The sequence below is a fragment of the Ranitomeya imitator genome, chromosome 3 (genome assembly GCF_032444005.1).
Source record: "Ranitomeya imitator isolate aRanImi1 chromosome 3, aRanImi1.pri, whole genome shotgun sequence".
In the NCBI taxonomy this organism is placed as follows: Eukaryota; Metazoa; Chordata; class Amphibia; order Anura; family Dendrobatidae; genus Ranitomeya; species Ranitomeya imitator.
The window spans coordinates 69,243,424-69,261,535 of record NC_091284.1 but is presented as its reverse complement, the minus strand read 5'-3'; the positions used below and the strand labels follow the sequence as shown (position 1 = coordinate 69,261,535).

At 44.6% G+C, this 18,112-nt stretch overlaps 1 protein-coding gene across 1 annotated transcript in view; it reads right to left on the bottom strand.

Annotated features, from left to right (window-relative positions):
- The window catches only part of CADM2 (cell adhesion molecule 2), a 2,470,210-nt gene extending 2,453,178 nt beyond the window's left edge, over positions 1-17,032 (bottom strand). The window contains exon 1 of the mRNA XM_069760974.1: positions 16,629-17,032. The gene's annotated coding sequence lies outside the window, so the exon portion shown is untranslated. The remainder of the gene's footprint in view (positions 1-16,628) is intronic.
- Between the last annotated feature and the right edge of the window lie 1,080 nt (positions 17,033-18,112).

The window sequence follows — 18,112 nt, the reverse complement described above, 5'->3', positions numbered from 1 at the left end:
ATATTGGCCAGTCACGTAGTATATTGCCCAGTGACGTAGTATATTGCCCAGTGACGTAGTATACAGCACAGAGCCACGTAGTATATTGCACAGTGAAGTAGTATACAGCACAGAACCACGTAGTATATTGGCCAGTCACGTAGTATATTGCCCAACTACGTAGTATATTGGCCAGCCAGGTTTGTCACAGGTTAAAAAATAAAAAATAAACATATACTCACCTTTCCGAGGGAGCCCTTGTAGTCCACGGCAGCTTCCGGTCCCAGGGTTGGCATCAGCGCAGGACCTGTGATGACGTCGCGGTCACATGACCATGACGTCATGGCAGGTCCTTGTCGCGCAGGCGCAGGGCCTAGGATGACGTCGCGGTCACATGACCGTGACGTCATGGCAGGTCCTTCTGCCACCGGAACCTGCAACGAAGGATGGCGGCCGGCGTGAGCGGCAAGGGAGGGTGAGTATAGCAGGGTTTTTTTTTATTATTATTTTTAACATTACATTTTTTACTATTGATGCCGCTCAGGGTTAATAGTGGCGGTAACGGAGTGCGGTACCCGCGGCATAACGCGGCCCGTTACCGCCGGCATTAACCCTGTGTTAGCGGTGACAGGAGGGGAGTATGCGGGCGACAGGCACTGACTGCGGGGAGTAAGGAGCGGCCATTTTCTTCCGGACTGTACCCGTCGCTGATTGGTCGCGGCAGCCATGACAGGCAGCTGGCGAGACCAATCAGCGAATGAATTAACCGTGACAGACAGAAGGACAGACGGAAGTGACCCTTAGACAATATATATATATATATATATATATATATGCATACATACACACATATATACATATACATACACACACACACATATATATATACAAACATATAATTTTTATTTGTATATTTTTGGGGGGATTTTGTATGAGTTTACTGAGCTCGAGCTAAACTACAAGTGAACACGGCTGCAAGCCTGATACAAATTCTGTTCTGGAGTTCATTAGAACAGTGGGAGAATTCAGACACTGAGATCAATGCCTGTGGAACGCTGCATGACTGCACTCTTTTAACAGCAGTAGTATAAGCCATCTAAAGAGCTCAGAAAAGCTGTCACAATTAGCTCACCGTGTCCAATAGGGATCTCAATGCCTGAACACCCAGGATGGACGAAACTGTCGACTTAAAAGCAAAGAGATTCAATCATTTTGACCATCAATACTGCTCCGTTGTGCTAAAAATTAAAAGTTGCCATTGACTGTATGTGCATAGTCATTCAATGTAATATTTAAGACATATCTTCTACGTGTCTGTTTGGTTTGAAGTACCTTTGAATATGTTGTCTTTGTGTGTTGAGGTGTAAGGAGTCTTCAAGAGCGGCCACATTGATCCTTAGCATAGGTCATCAATGTCAGATCGGTTGGGGTCCAACACACGAACCCTTGCCGATGAGCTGTCATCGGTGGCGGCAGCTGGCAGGAAGTACCAACTTGCCAAACTGCTCCATCTACTCGTAGTGGCTACTGCAGGGTACTGCACATCCGCATCCTATTGATTTGAAAAGGAGGTGGATGCGCAGTACCAAGCCCCAGCCACTATATGTTGACGGAGCAGATCAGCAAGTGAGTGCTTCCTGCTGGCGGCCACCGCCACCATTGAAAACAGCTGATTGGTGGAGGCGCCGGATGTCGGTCCTCGGCCGATCAGACATTGATGACCTATCCCAATGATAGGTCATCAGTGTAAAAGTAGTGGACAACTTCTTTAAGGATACTTTTAAAGATAATCGCTACAACTGTCTTGACACATCTGGTTCAATTTAGCAAATATTGCAGTGAGTTTAAGGTAATATTTCTGCTAAGAATAAGGCCGGCTTCACACTCAGCGTATGAAAATACGGTCCGTATATTACAGCCGTAATACGCTGAAAAGTCCCGAAAATAGTGGTCCGTAGCTCCTCCGTAGGCAGGGTGTGTCAGCGTATTTTGCACATGGCATCTTCCGTATGGCATCGGTACTGCGTGTTTTTATCGCAGGCTTGCAAAACCGACATACGGCTATACAAGGGATCCATGTGTAAAAACAAAACATATATACTGTCTATATATATATATATATATATATATATATGTCAGTAGACACATATATGTATATATATTAATATTTCATCCAACGCGATATAGCAGAAAGCCGGTAATTCAATTGCCGGCTTTTGCTTTCTCCTTCCTAAACCCGACATGATATGAGACATGGTTTATATACAGTAAACCATCTCATATCACCATTTTTTTGCATATTCCACACTACTAATGTTAGTAGTGTGTCTATGCAAAATTTGGCCGTTCTAGCTAGTAAATTAAGGGGTTAAATGGCGGAAAAAATTGGCGTGGGCTCCCGTGCAATTTTCTCCGCCAAAGTAGTAAAGCCAGTGACTGAGGGCAGATATTAATAGCCTGGAGAGGGTCCACGGTTATTGGCCCCCCCCCTGGCTAAAAACACCTGCCCCCAGCCACCCCAGAAAAGGCACATCTGGAAGATGCGCCTATTCTGGCACTTGGCCACTCTCTTCCCACTCCCGTGTAGCGGTGGGATATGGGGTAATGAAGGGTTAATGCCACCTTGCTATTGTAAGGTGACATTAAGCCAAATTAATAATGGAGAGGCATCAATTATGACACCTATCCATTATTAATCCAATACTAGTAAAGGGTTAAAAAAATACACAAACACATTATTAAAAATTATTTTAATGAAATAAAAACAAAGGTTGTTTTCATATTTTATTGAACGCCCAATCCAATCACTGAAGACCCTCGTTCTGTAACAAAAAAAACATAATAAACCAACAATATCCTTACCTTCCGCAGATCTGTAAAGTCCAACGATGTAAATCCATCTGAAGGGGTTAAAATATTTTGCAGGCACGAGCTTTGCTAATGCAACGTTGCTCATGTCTGCAAAACCCCGGAGAATGTAGGTAAAGTAGGTCATTGACCTATATTTACCTGCATTTGCGGTGAGGCGCCCTCTGCTGGCTGTTCCTAGATCGTGGGAACTTTCCTAGAAAGCTCCCTGGCTCGAGATCATAAGAGGGCGCCCTCTGCTGGTTGTCCTCATATGAACTCGAGCCAGGGAGCTAGTGGGCACTGCCTTGCTACAAATAAACGTATGGAGAGAGGCCACGCCCACTGGATGCCCATGCCCACTGGACGGTTGCGGCACTTGACAGTGCACGGCCTCGCTCAATTCAACCTCTATTTGGGTTCTGTCTGGAACTATGTAACTCATAAGTAGCAACTGGTAACACTGGCTATGTGCACACGTTGCGGATTTTGCATGCGTTGTACAGTACCATGTAAACGTAGGGAAAACAAAATCCGCAGTGCACATACTGCAGAAAAAAAAACGTGACAAAAAAGCAGTGTTGTTTTTTCGGCAGCATGCAATTCTTTGTGTGGATTCCGCAGCGGTTTACACCTGCTCCTCAATAGGAATCCGTACAAAAACCACGGTAAATCCGTGGGTAATCCGCAGTGTGGTTTACCTGCGGATTTTGCAAAACCAGTGCGGAAAAATCCACACACCAATCGGCAACGTGTGCACGTAGCCTAAGATTTATTCACTTGGAATGGAGTTTGCTGCTCACTAGGGTAGATGTGAGGAAGGATGACAGCATGGAGGGGCAGGACAATGCAGCAGCTAGGTTGGTAAAAGAAGGTATGATAGCAGGAATGTGTCAGGGAGACTACCTAGGATCTGGAACACCTCAACAAGTTTGCTAAGTTGATGGATGTCAATATAGGGGTAGCACTGCTGAAGTATAACATACATGCTCTGAAAACCAGTAGAGGGCCTGCTCTATTAAGTATGAGGATAAGAGCACAGAATTGGGCAGAAAGGTGTGCCTGGTGAGACATTCATAGAACAATCTGTTACAAGGACCAGGATCATTCTATGGTGTTGTCTTTCTGGTGCTCAAGCTCAACTCATCATGGGTCAGGTTGGCAGATTACTGGGGAGGACTGGTGGGACCTAGCTGTCATGGCGCACATTGGTACCAATGGCAAAGATAGAGGTAAGTGGCAGGTCGTTAAAAATGTTTCAGGGTTTTGGGCCATAAGGTTATAGCAAGCAAGGGTCTGAAAAGTTGTATTCTAATCAACTGCAGCCCTATTTATTCAGAGTGGACATCCCCTCTGTTGGGGTACTGATGAGCTGAGCAATAGCCGGTTGATTTACAGTGTACTCGGCAGCACCCATATAGCTCAGTGCCCAGTGCAGTGGCTGTTCTTGGTACTGCAGCTCATTTTCTTTTAAAGTGAGTGGGAGCTGTAAACATCCGATTCGTGGGGTGCCTGTTGTCAGAACACCATTAGTGATGAGAAAACATGCTCGAATATCCATGCATGCTCGGGTGTCATCCAAGCATCTCGGGTGTGCCTGGATAATATGTTCAAGTCCCTGCGGCTGCTAGACAGCCTGAGAACATGTGGAGATTCCCTAAGAAACATGCAATCCCCGCATGTGTTAAGGCTGGCTAACAACTGCGAATAATGCAGCCATAGGGATGTGAATATATTATCTGGGCACACCCAAGATACTTGGCTCACCTCCGAGCATGCTCGGATAACACGCTATACCAGCACGTTCACTCATCACTAATCACCACAAATCTGATACTGATGACCAAACCTAAGGATTGGCCATCAATATATACAGGAAGTCCTGGAGATCAGCTTAAGGCCGGGGTCACACCTGTGAGTGCAATGTGAGAAACTCACGTGAGTCTCTCGCCTCAATACCCGGCACAGCTGCCAGCACTGGGGACCGGAGTGTGCGGTTGCATGTATTTCTATGCAGCTGCACACTCTGGTCCCGAGTGTCGGGTATTGAGGTGAGAGACTCACACGAGTTTCTCGCATTGGACTCACAAGTGTGACCTCGGCCTTACAGAAATCATTAGACTGAACTGTCGAGACGGAGGAGTTGAGGCACATTTTGGGCAGTAAGGCTAAGTTCACACATTGTGTTTTCGCATGCAAAGTTTAAGTGGTTTACAAAAAACAGGTTTTGCTTAGTTTTTGCATAGTTATTTTGCATAGTTTTTGTTGCTGCATTTTGTCAGGGTACATTTGTCTCTTATGCACGCTGATAAAGTTTAGTGCATAAAAAAATCATTTGATTCAACTTCATCAGGCTTTGGCACCAAAAAACACAGCAAAACCTGATACCTGCCTTTCTTGCACTACACGTTGCTTTCAATGGGTGAAAAATGCTGAAAAGTGACACGCTGCATTTTGCAAAAACACAGTTCTTTGACAAAACAGGAAAATAAAATAAAATCTGTGCATGAGATTGACATTGATATAGATAGATAGACAGATAGATAGATAGATAGATACTGTAGATAGATAGATAGATACTGTAGATAGATAGATAGATATCTCTTTATATTTCATAGAAAGTTAGATAGCAGAGCAGCCAAAAATGCAATTGTCGGGTTCTGTAAAATCATTGCAGAACCCGACAGGATATGAGACATGGCTTCCATACAGTAAACCATTGCATAACAGTTAGATTTGCATATGTCCCTCACTAATAATGTTAGTACTATGTGTGCGTGTAAAATTTGGGAGCTGTAGGTGTTAAAGGATTAATTCACGGGAAAAACTGGTGTGGGCTCCTGCACAATTTTCTCCACCAGAGAGGGAAAGCCAGTGACTGAGGGCAGATATTAATAGAATAGATTGGGACCATGGTTATTAGCCCCCCCCCTGCCCCCGGCTAAAAACATCTGCTCCCAGCCACCCCAGAAAAGGCACATGTGTAAGATGAGCCTTTTCCGGAACTTAGCTTCTCTCTTCCCATTGCCCTGTAGCATTGGCATATGCGGTACTATGGGGTTAATGTCACCTTGCTATTGTAAGGTGACATTAAGCCTGGTTAATAATGGAGAGGTGTCAACAAGACACCAATCCATTATTAATCCAATAGTATGAAAGGGTTAAAAATACACACACACAGACACACACACACACACATTAAGAATAAGATATTTTAATGAAATAATTAAACACACAGGTGTAACATCTTTATTGCACTCTCAATCCAAGAGAAGCCCTCGTTCTTCTGTAAAAAAATTCCAAAATAAAAAAGCAACAATATCCCATACCTGTCCGCCACAAAGTCAAGTCCCATGCTGCAATCCATCTCAAGGGGTTAAATAGTTTACAACCCAGAGCGGTGCTAATGCTGCCGGCTGGGCTGTAAACCAGGGAGGAATGAATGAAAAGCTGCCTGCGCAGCCTCTTCGCCTGACTGGACATGAACTCTTTAGCGTGGGAAAGTTTCTGAACATTTTCCCACCTTGTCAAGTTCACCTCAGGTCAGGCGGGGCCGACTACCGCTTATTTTTTGTGCGATGAGCTGATGTTTTTATTGATACCATTTTGGTGCAGACACAATGTTTTGATTTATTGCATTTTAATACAATGTTGCGGCAATCAAAGAAAAACGTAATTCTGGCATTTTTACTTTTTTTCTCGTTACGTTGCGAACAGATTGGATTCTTTTTATATATTGATAGATCGGGCGATTCTGAACGCGAATTATATTGAATGGGGCGAATGATTTAAACTTATGTACATATGTTTAAATTATCCCATTCAAAATATAAAAATTCCCATATATATTTATATATTTATGTATATACTAGATTGTGGCCCGATTCTAACGCATCGGGTATTCTAGAATATGCATGTCCCCGTAGTATATGGACAATGATGATTCCAGAATTTGCGGCAGACTGTGCCCATCGCTGATTGGTCGAGGCAACCTTTATGACATCATCGTCGCCATGGCAACCATTATGACATCTACGTCGATACTGTGCCCATCACTGAATCAGAAACGTGAGATGTCTACGTCCTTTATGACATCATCGTCGCTGTGCCCATTGCTGATTGGTCGAGGCCTGGCCTCGTAGTATATGGACAATGATGATTCCAGAATTCGCGGCAGACTGTGCCCGTCGCTGATTGGTCGAGGCAACCTTTGTGACATCATCGTCGCCATGGCAACCATTGACATCATCGTCGCTGTGCCCGTCGCTGATTGGTCGAGGCAACCTTTATGACATCATCGTCGCCATGGCAACCATTATGACATCATCATCGCTGTGCCCGTCGCTGATTGGTCGAGGCAACCTTTATGACATCATCATCGCCATGGCAACCATTATGACATCATCATCGCTGTGCCCGTCGCTGATTGGTCGAGGCAACCTTTATGACATCATCGTCGCCATGGCAACCATTATGACATCATCATCGCTGTGCCCGTCGCTGATTGGTCGAGGCAACCTTTATGACATCATCATCGCCATGGCAACCATTATGACATCATCATCGCTGTGCCCGTCGCTGATTGGTCGAGGCAACCTTTATGACATCATCGTCGCCATGGCAACCATTATGACATCATCATCGCTGTGCCCGTCGCTGATTGGTCGAGGCCTGGCGGCCTCGACCAATCAGACGCGGGATGTCTACGTCCATTATGACATCGTCGCTGTGCCCGTTGCTGATGAATCAATCAGCGACGGGAACAGTCTGCCGCGAACTCTGGAATCATCATTGTCCATATACTACGGGGAAATGCATATTCTAGAATACCCGATGTGTTAGAATCGGGCCACAATCTAGTATATATATATATATTTTTTTTTACTAGCTTCAATAGTCTCCATGTGAAACTAGAAGCTGCGATCATCTGATCAGCCCTGCTCTTTGTAGCAGAAAGGCTCACTTGCTAGAAGCGTTGACCGCAGGGTGGCGCTCATAGCTATCCAGCTTTGACAACTACAGGGGTCTCCTGCAGACCCCAGGTTGTCATGCCGACCCGCGGTTATGTGACATGGGTGCTGATGGGCGGGATTAGTGATTCAATTCCGGCACTAGCATGTTAAATGCCGCTATCAGAAATGGACAGAGGTAATTCATGTTAACAGCTGTGGGTGGATTGCGATTCCACCTGCGACTCTTAGGCCTCATACTCAATTGGGCGAGACTCGGATGAGCCTCGCACGGCAATACCCGGCACTGCACCTGGCACAGAGGAGCCGAGCATGCGGATGCATGTATTCCTATGCGGCCGCACGCTCCGATCTGAGTGCCGAGTCTAGCGCAAGTTACATAGTTACATAGTTATTAAGGTTGAAGGAAGACTATATGTTCATCTAGTTCAACCGATAGCCTAACCTAACATGCCCTAACATGTTGATCCAGAGGAAGGCAAAAAAAACCCATGTGCAAAGAGTAAGCTCCACATTGGGGAAAAAAATTCCTTCCCGACTCCACATACGGCAATCAGACTAGTTCCCTGGATCAACGCCCTATCAAGGAATCTAGTATATATACCCTGTAACATTATACTTTTCCAGAAAGGTATCCAGTCCCCTCTTAAATTTAAGTAATGAATCACTCATTACAACATCATACGGCAGAGAGTTCCATAGTCTCACTGCTCTTACAGTAAAGAACCCGCGTCTGTTATTATGCTTAAACCTTTTTTCCTCCAACCGCAGAGGATGCCCCCTTGTCCCTGTTTCAGGTCTATGATTAAAAAGATAATCAGAAAGGTCTTTGTACTGTCCCCTCAGTGAGTGCGAGCCTTTAGGGGCACATGTCAGCTGATGCCGGAAAAGATGTGGGCTCAGCACCGGATGTTGTGAAGGGGTTAAAGACTTGCGGCCCATGTTATAGCACATAGAAAACACACACAGTAACACTAAACAGATGTGTTCTCTACCGCAATCAATACTGTAAGGATATTAATAATGGGAGACAAATGTAGCTAAAGTTATCCCAAAAGAAAACCTGCTTTTATAAGTCATCTTCCATTAATTACACAGCAAATTGCAGCTTAGGAAATGGTTCTACAGATAACCAGGGATAACCCTGGGGGATATGGCAGATAGTTATCTCTCGGAGTGTTTGCAGAGCTGTAGCCCCGGTATAATTAGGGACAGATAGCGAAGATGAGCTCCATCCAGGTGCGTCTGGATGCTGTAGGCACCGGCCTTGTAATGGCCATGATGGGAAATCTTCTCTTCTAAAGGATACGAGGCGGCTGCTGCGGCACACCACGATGGACTGGCACTGCGCCGCTCCAGGAAACTTTCTCCATATTCTTTGCCTTCCGCATTTTCATACCTTATTTTTAGAACAATGCTCTCTGTCATCTGCCGTGATGAATTAGAATAGATTGTAGGGAACAGATCTGATGAACGGTAAGAGAGGAAAACATTCATCCGATGACACATCTAAAAGGTGAGGTGCATCTGCTCCATCTCATCCAGACTTGCCCTGTATTTGGGATCCGTGGGCGAACGTTCCAGCAGACAGACCCCCGGCAATCAGGAACAGGGGGATAATTGTCCAATCTTGGTACAAAGCTTTTAAAAAGATTGCGTGAGACTAAAAAAACTGGACTAGGGCTACTTTGTCTAGGAGTTTTGTTGGGTATTACCGCTCAGCTCCATTCAACTCAGTAAAACTGAGCTGCAATACCTGACACAACCTGTAACCAATAGGGGAGTGCTTTCTGGAAAAAAAATACTTTTTTATATTAAAAACATTCTCTCTTGCTTTAGGACTTTTCCAACTCCAAATCAGATGTAATATGAAATTGTTTGACGTAGGCATCAGCATTATTACAGATGACCTCCATGGTGCCATGTATAATGTGCTCAGTAACTGGAGAGGCCTATACTAGTACCCCGCAGTCTGCATTTGGGACAATGGCAGATCATTGTGATGTGCTAGTCTGTCTGCTGCAGCATGACAGAATACAGGCTGCCATAAATGACAACTACACTCTGCCAGGACCCATTACAATTGCTTCTTTGCATTTCCAAGTGACTTTGAAGAGTTATTACATCATTATTCCCAGTATTTATGGGAATGATGGAGCATGATGTAGGGGGCGGACCGATTCCAGCGGTGGGTCACTTACTGGGCTGCTTGCTGTAGTTTTACTAATATCACAATTTCAGCTCCAGTAGATTGTCACTATTAGACTAGCAAACCTTCTACCAGGAAGTTCAACCCAGCCCCCATCACTGATTGGCTGCATTCTGCCAATCAGTGGTGTGGGCGGGGTCATACAAAGCTCAGCAGTTAGAGAACTAGAAGATCTGCAGCAGATAAATCAGTGATTTTATCAAACAGCAAGCAGCCCAGTGAGTGATACATCACTGGAGTCAGGATCTCTGTCTCTATATCTTGCTGCTCTCAGGCGAGTAACAAAAATCTGCTGACAGATTAATCTACTTGAACAGGAGTTATTAGAATTGACCACACAAACTGAATATTTTAAATTGATCGAATAGATGTACTTTGAGAATCCATGTCAGGATGGCTGTATAATGCTAATGTTAAAATGAGCATTTAGTGAATTAAGCTAAAACTCGTGTCAATTTAAAGCACCACTCCAGCGTTTGTCTGTTTTTTTATTTCAGTGCTGGAGTGGTGCTACTAATCTACGGTAAGTTTCCCGACAGGACCTCCGAAAGTTCGGGTTTGTCCGAACTGAAATCCAGAGTTCGGTTCAGATACCAGAACTGTAATCGAACCCCATAGAAATCATATGGGACCCGAACCTTGGAGCTGGAAAATCTCTCTCGCCCCGGACTTGACAGCTACCATCTTTAGCTCTTCCCAGCGCCGCTCCGCCATCTTGTAAGCACAACTTCTGACTGATTGGAAGTCAGCGGTAATGTGCACAAGCTCTCAGCACAAGTCTATGAGAACCTCGTTCTGGGTTCGTTCTTACTCTCATAGACTTACATTGAGTTGTGACTTCCGGGTCGCCCGGTCACAACCTGTAGAAGGCGACCGGAGCAGCGCCGATAACTGAAGAAGACGGCGGCTGGTTAGTAGAAGACTAAGGGCAAGGAAGTTAGACTAGTAGCATCACACAACAGCTGGGGTGATACCTTAAATTAAGCGGGAAAATATGATAGTGGGATCATACAACCATTCAGAATTTTTTACATAAGTACACCGGCCTCATCAGGTCTTAGACAATAATTTAAAAATGTATACCGACTATTTATCTCAGGAGGAAGAGCTGATCTGGCCTTGTAAGGTCAGCAAAAAAAAGTAGTAGTATGTTACAATCACCCTATTTGAAAACAAAGCTATCTGTTCTGCTTCTCTTGTTAGGGAAGTGCTAAGACTTGCACATAGTGTATGCAGCCAGACGGAGTATACACTCGGGGTATACAAAGGCCGTCAGATCCTAAATATTGACGAACATGAACAGACTCCAGTGGCAAGGAAGGAGACCATGACAGCTCCACTAATTTACTATACACTGTGGGTTCTTTTCCAACCAGTGACTCATTAAATGGAAAAATAATATGCTGTCACCAAAGTCTTTTATTGTGATTGATAACAAAGAGAAAAGATTTGTGGACTACAGAACTGATCCGAAAAGGAACGTGACATATGGCAGCGACAGGCCGATAACAGTCACCTCTGGGTTATGCCGGCAACGTGCTGACTCCAGGAGAGGACATGGACGCTAATGCAGGGGACTTATACTCCAGAAATATAATATATATATATATATATATATATATATATAATGTAAAAATGAACATTAAAGAAAAAAAAAGTTGGTTTAATATGCCATGAAATGCTGTGCTTGTAAATCTGGCACATTTTTTTTTCTCCTAACTTCAGATCCAATTAACAAGTGTAAAGTACGAACGACTCAAATATTTTCTTGATTTGTTGGCAGTAGTAATTAGAACTGCATGAAATGAAACGATGTTGTTAAAAATGATGGTGGAAAAGAGAATATACTATGTATGGCAATACTTCCTGGCAGAGACTTCTAGAGGATATACATATATATAGAGATATATATATATATATATATATATATTCATACATATCATACAGGACCAAGTCAGGATTTGTGATCCCGGAACTGACAACGAGCCTTTATAGCATCAACATTATTCCCACCTCTACCTCTGTGACCTTCCATGGTTACACTGAGCCATCATTATGGATTTTTTTTTTTTTTTATATAGGATAATAATAATAATAATAATAATAATGGCATGCTCCAAATCTATAACAGTAATACCTTTCTACTTAATGGGAAACACTGACATTTACTTTCGTGGCTAATACCTGAATACATACACAAGACAAATCAAACAATGGTGTGAAGAATAGTTTACTATTAAGTCACAAAGACAAGATTGGATGTTATACTGATGAAAAAGGAAGATATATTAAAAATAAATCCATATAGCCAGCCGCACATTGTACTAGTCATGGTTTATTTATTGCAATCCAACACATGAAAGATAAGAAAAATCACATAATAACAACGTAATAAACAAGAATCGACATTATTATAAAAGAAAACATTACATCATAGCAAAAAAACGTTCAACTCTTTTTGGCCAAGATTGCTGTATTGACCAACTTTAGACCCATCAAAGGGTGTCAAAACTTTTACTAAAGCTATAGCTATATACTAACATGTGGGTCAAGTGAAAGTTAGGATGTTGTGTGAAAAAAATTCAGCTTAAAGATCCCAGGCCATTGTTTTTTTTTTAATTACCATAAATGTGTGTAAATGGGCATGTAATGTTAGTGTGAATGTTTTAATATATTCACCTACCACCGCTCTGTCCGGTATCCAGCGCCATTTTTTTCCCATTCAGTGACGTCACCGCTCTGCGTGACCCGGGAGTGACTTTTACTATCCAAGTCTATGAAGGCTTTATAGACTTACATTATTGAAAAGAGACTTCCGGCTCACACACGGAGCCACTAACGCGGTCACTGAGAAGACGAGCAGATCAGCGCTGGCTCCAGAGAGAGAAGAGAGTATATGAATACACTCACTACATTATATGCATATATAGACACACTTGGTTAAAAAAAAATATAGATGGGAGGGCTTCTCTAAAAAAAAGAAGGGATGCTAAAACTGTGATATATAAATATACGGAAACATATAAATCTCACCATGTCCACATTACAACATGACCGGCCATAAAATAATTAACAAAAATATGCATTTCTTTGTACGTTAGAATTTAGTTGTTTAAAATTAAATTTTATATATATTCTTTTTTTAGCAATTGGCTTTGAATGTGGATTAACTTTCCAAGTATTACTACGGCTAAAAAAAAAAAAAAAATTCTTTAATAATATGGCAATATTATAGGTATGTGTTAATGCATGTGTCACATTGTGTGACTGAAGGTGTTATCGATTTCTTCACAGTTATGAATTATAATTAAGAATTGCTGACAAGGCTGGACTGAATCCAAATTCTCTTTTTCATAAAAAAAAAAAAAAAGGGAGAAAAACAAATCTAACTACAGTATATACTATCTATTCTATAGTATCTAACTAGAATAACTAATTATCCGTCTCTCTCACACATCTATATAAATCAATCTACGGTACCTACTTAGCATTTACCTACCGTCATATCTATCTATGAACCTCAATTCTGCCAAATCCCTATTCTATCCAATATCTATCCATCTATCAACCTCACGTCTACCTATTACCAATCCAATATCCATCCATTTATCCATTTCAAAATATTTCCTTTTGTTAAATTCTAACACTAATGGGGCAAAAAAAAAAAAAAAAGTTTTACTTTTTATTCATTTAATTAATTTCCAGAAAACTGTCTCAATATTATAAAAACCGATATAGAACACAGTTGACAATATGAGTAAATATTGACCAAGGCCCAAGTAAATACACCAACTCAGAAGAGCTGCGCTCGAGTGTAAAACTTGACTTCTTTTGTGCCACGAATATGCAAGGAAAGTAGCGAGAACCGGATGGAACAGTACATTAGCCTCGCCTCAGTAACCATTCTGCTCAGACAAGCTGATTATTCAGCCTTCAATGTTCAGGATGAAGTAACTAAAAACACCATTTGATACTATCGGTAACAATTTGATCACGTTGAGCTTCCCCCCCCCAAAAAAAATGGAGAGGTTGATACATTTTACACTCCATCAGTGCTACATTTTTTTGCTATTTGAATACAACATGACCATGAACATAGAAGTCAATCTTTGCGTGACCCTTAACATAGAAGTCAATGTTTGAATGACCCTTAACATAGCCATCAATATTCGCATTTATTGATTAGGAGTTTGCCATTGGCCTACTTTCCAAAACTCCATAAAATAAGAGGAGCGGATGTGATTTCACCGTCTGCCTTCATTCTGTCACTTTCACAAGGTGGTTTTCCCAGAGCTGATCTGAACAAGAAACTGACACGGAAAGGTACTTAATGTGGGAAGGCGACCCCCAGGCGCAGCCTGATGCAAACGTGCTAACAGCACAGCAGTTGGGTCCCACGCCAAAAACGAGAGGCAGCCGAACCACAAAACATCTGAAAATGAAGAGCAGTTCAATATCTCAACTAAATGCAAGTTCACCCCTAAGAGAAACAATGTATGCAGACAGAAAACGAATGACAATGACTATGTCCCACGCAACGGTCCGGATCTGCCGGAGAGGCCCATCTGTATTTGCAGCTGATGGTCTGGGGGTCATCTCTGCACCACAGGTGGGAATAACCAATGGAGGCTAAACAATGAAATACCCAAGGGAATCCACGGATAAATTATGCACGGTTCTTTATTGTGAAAAAATCTATGTATGGAATCTTCTGCAATTCCCTGCGAACATGTGTTTAATACAAAGTCCTGCAGTGCCTCGTTGTGATGGAAGCTGAAACAGACTGCAGTAAATAGTGGTTTTCTTTTTTTTTTCCATCCCATCTTCCCCGTGTATTTATATGTAAGCTATAAAAATGCCCCTTCCGCTTCTGAGCATTGTCTGTTCATCCTTCAGAAGCATGCTCATTGACATGATGTGATAACTTAAGTCTTAACCTGCTGGTGCAATGCTCAGAGGAGAAGAAAAATCAGGTCGCTGTCAGTATCACAAGGTCACCTGGATTTTACAATCCATTGCCTCGCACGGTAAAATATATACTGTGTGCATAAGCGTGCACGCACACCGAGCCCGCTCCTAAGCCAACACACGACGAGCCAAAGCATTATTAACGGTTTAGCTACCGGAGGACTGAGCATGCCCGCTTCCATGTTTTCAGCACTGGGTGAGAATCTCAAGGATGTAAGGAAAAACTCCTATTTCCATCATGGATCAGATCTCTGCAGAATGTAGTGGTATGAAGGATGCAATACTGTCCAACTTCTGGACCTCCATGGAGATTGCCCATTGGCATCAGTTAAGGTTCACGTTTGGAAGGACCTAAATTCCCTTCATCCATCCTTCTTGGGCATGGGTGTCTGACATGTGAGGTTGATGTTAAGCTATTTGCAAAACCATGAAAGCAATAACTGAAGACGAGACATAGATGGGTTAAAAATGGTACTCGAGACCCAGATGTGATGTCTACATTCCTTCACAGGCGTCCTAGACTATGTCCAAATGCACAGAGCAACCTGGCGCTATGAAGAGAAGCTCAGCCCCAGCCATGGTCCTTCCTAGTCTATACTGTTCAGACTTCCTCCTAGATCTTCCCAGACACAAGGCTCTGGGCATCCTCATCTCTAAACGCTGTGACCGCTCTCATGGCTGATGGTGGTTATATATGATCAATACTCTCATCATCATCTCATTTCCATGTCTAGCAGGACAAGTACCAGCTTAGAGATTGAAGTGCATAGCCACAACTGAGTGCTGGCCTGAAAGTCACCAGGCTCTGGGCATCCTCATCTCTGCACGCTGTGACCCGTCTCATGGCTGATGGTGGTTAGACATGATCTAGACGCTCATCATCATCATCACATTTCCATATCTAGCAGGACAAGTACCAGCTTAGAGGTGGAAGTGGCTATGCAACACATAACTGAGTGCTGGCCTGGACATCTCTACGGAAGTCACCAGGCTCTGGGCATCCTCATCTCTGCACGCTGTGACCGGTATCATGGCTGATGGTGGTTATACATGATCTAGACTCTCATCATCACATTTCCATGTCTATATGTATCAGCTCCGAGGTGGCTATGGAACATATAACTGACCTGGGCATCTCTATGAAAGTCACCATGGACCAGTCCTAGAGCTGCTGCAGAACCTCATACAAGACATGTCCACTGACTCTAGGAATCTCCCATCGATTACAAGCCCCTACATAGACAAGCCAAGAGGTTTTGCAGCAGCCATGACTTAAGAGTTACATCACAACACACATAACATGAAGGCCTGAGGTCTACAGAATAAAACATGATCCTCCACATCTTCACCCCCACACACTGGAGAAGGATGCCAGCATTTCCCTGCCAGCCCGAGCCCCCATTAACTGCATTAACACAAAAGCTGCTTTCAACTCAGCAGAGCCCTCATGTTGCCTTTGGGGTGCCTCTCAGAAAGACACCAAGTGTGATCACCCAGCACAAGGAGCATCTCCATGCAGCCTCCTGGCATCTGACTGCAGGTGCTGGAGATAAACCCCCCACAATCTGGAAGGAGTTGGGGGGAGATCTAGACACAACGTGTGCAGCCACACAGGGGGGCACCAGACCCCACGTCCAGCAGGCAATGCCATTTACCTTGTAGGAGGAGACCCCACAGACTGGAGAGGCAGAGAAGTGCACTTGGCTTGAAGATCATGTTTAGGAAGAAGAGTAGAGAGCAGGTAGAGACCCCCTTGTAGGTGAAGAGAGGAGAGAAGGTCCAGATCAGTACACAAGCCCCCTGTAATCCCAGGCTAGGAGGGGGGAAGTTCTCAGCACCACGCTACTGCTCCGCCAGCGATGTCCTCCGTGCAGGGCTCACACTGCGCACAGAGAAGCGTCTGCGCTGCTGCTGCTGCTGGGGCAGCGGTGACTGACAGCTCTCGCCTCCAGGTGCTGCAGTAGGGGCGCCGGATGCTTCCAGCCCGGGATGCTCTGAAGCCGCCGCTCCTCACACAAGGCTGGAGACACAAGGGCAACCAACTGCAGCCCTCCTTCTCAGCAGCCTGTGAATGACAGCTCCGGCGGCCAATCACAGCCACTCCCACTGACCGGCCCGCTCCGCTCAACTGACAGAACTCCCATCCAATCAGGCGCTTCTATCTCCGCTCCGCCTCCCTTGGTGAGTGACAGCAGCAATGACCAATCAGCGGTTTCAATTTAGGATCGGTTCCCAGCCCGCTGAGCCCGGATAATAATGAGTCTCGGGGTCCGGAGAACTCGCAGCCGGCACCGGCAGAGCAGGCTCCGGGATGTGGGTTGTCCGCAGGTGTATGGTCTACAGGTGGTGGGTGCCTTGTTCAGATATACGGAGCAAAAACGCACGGGAAACGCTTATTGTGTCCGCATCCGAATGTCAAAAACAGTAGGAAATAAATCCAGCACTGACATAATGTGACGGACGAGCAGAATGTGTGCACGCAGCTGTCAGGACCAGACTGCCAAGGGTTAACAGCCCCTGCAGCTGCGAGGACCCCCAGACTGTGCAGGAGGTGGGGGGTGTACTGGGTGCTGTGTGCACCATGTGGTGGGCTGCCTGTCAGTGAGAGGGGGGGATATGGTGCCTGGGATGGTGGAGACCCCCAGACTGTGGAGGGGAGTGTACTGGGTGCTGTGTGCACCATGTGGTGGGCTGCCTGTCAGTGACAGTGGGGGGGATATGGAGCTGGGGATGGTGGAGACCCCCAGACTGTGGAGGGGAGTGTACTGGGTGCTGTGTGCACCATGTGGTGGGCTGCCTGTCAGTGACAGTGGGGGGGATATGGAGCTGGGGATGGTGGAGACCCCCAGACTGTGGAGGGGAGTGTACTGGGTGCTGTGTGCACCATGTGGTGGGCTGCCTGTCAGTGAGAAGGGGGTATATGGAGCTGGGGATGGTGGAGACCCCCAGACTGTGCAGGAGGTGGAGGGGAGTGTACTGGGTGCTGTGTGCACCATGTGGTGGGCTGCCTGTCAGTGACAGTGGGGGGATATGGTGCCGGGCATGGTGGAGACCCCCAGACTGTGCAGGAGGAGGAGGGGAGTGTACTGGGTGCTGTGTGCACCATGTGGTGGGCTGCCTGTCAGTGACAGTGGGGGGA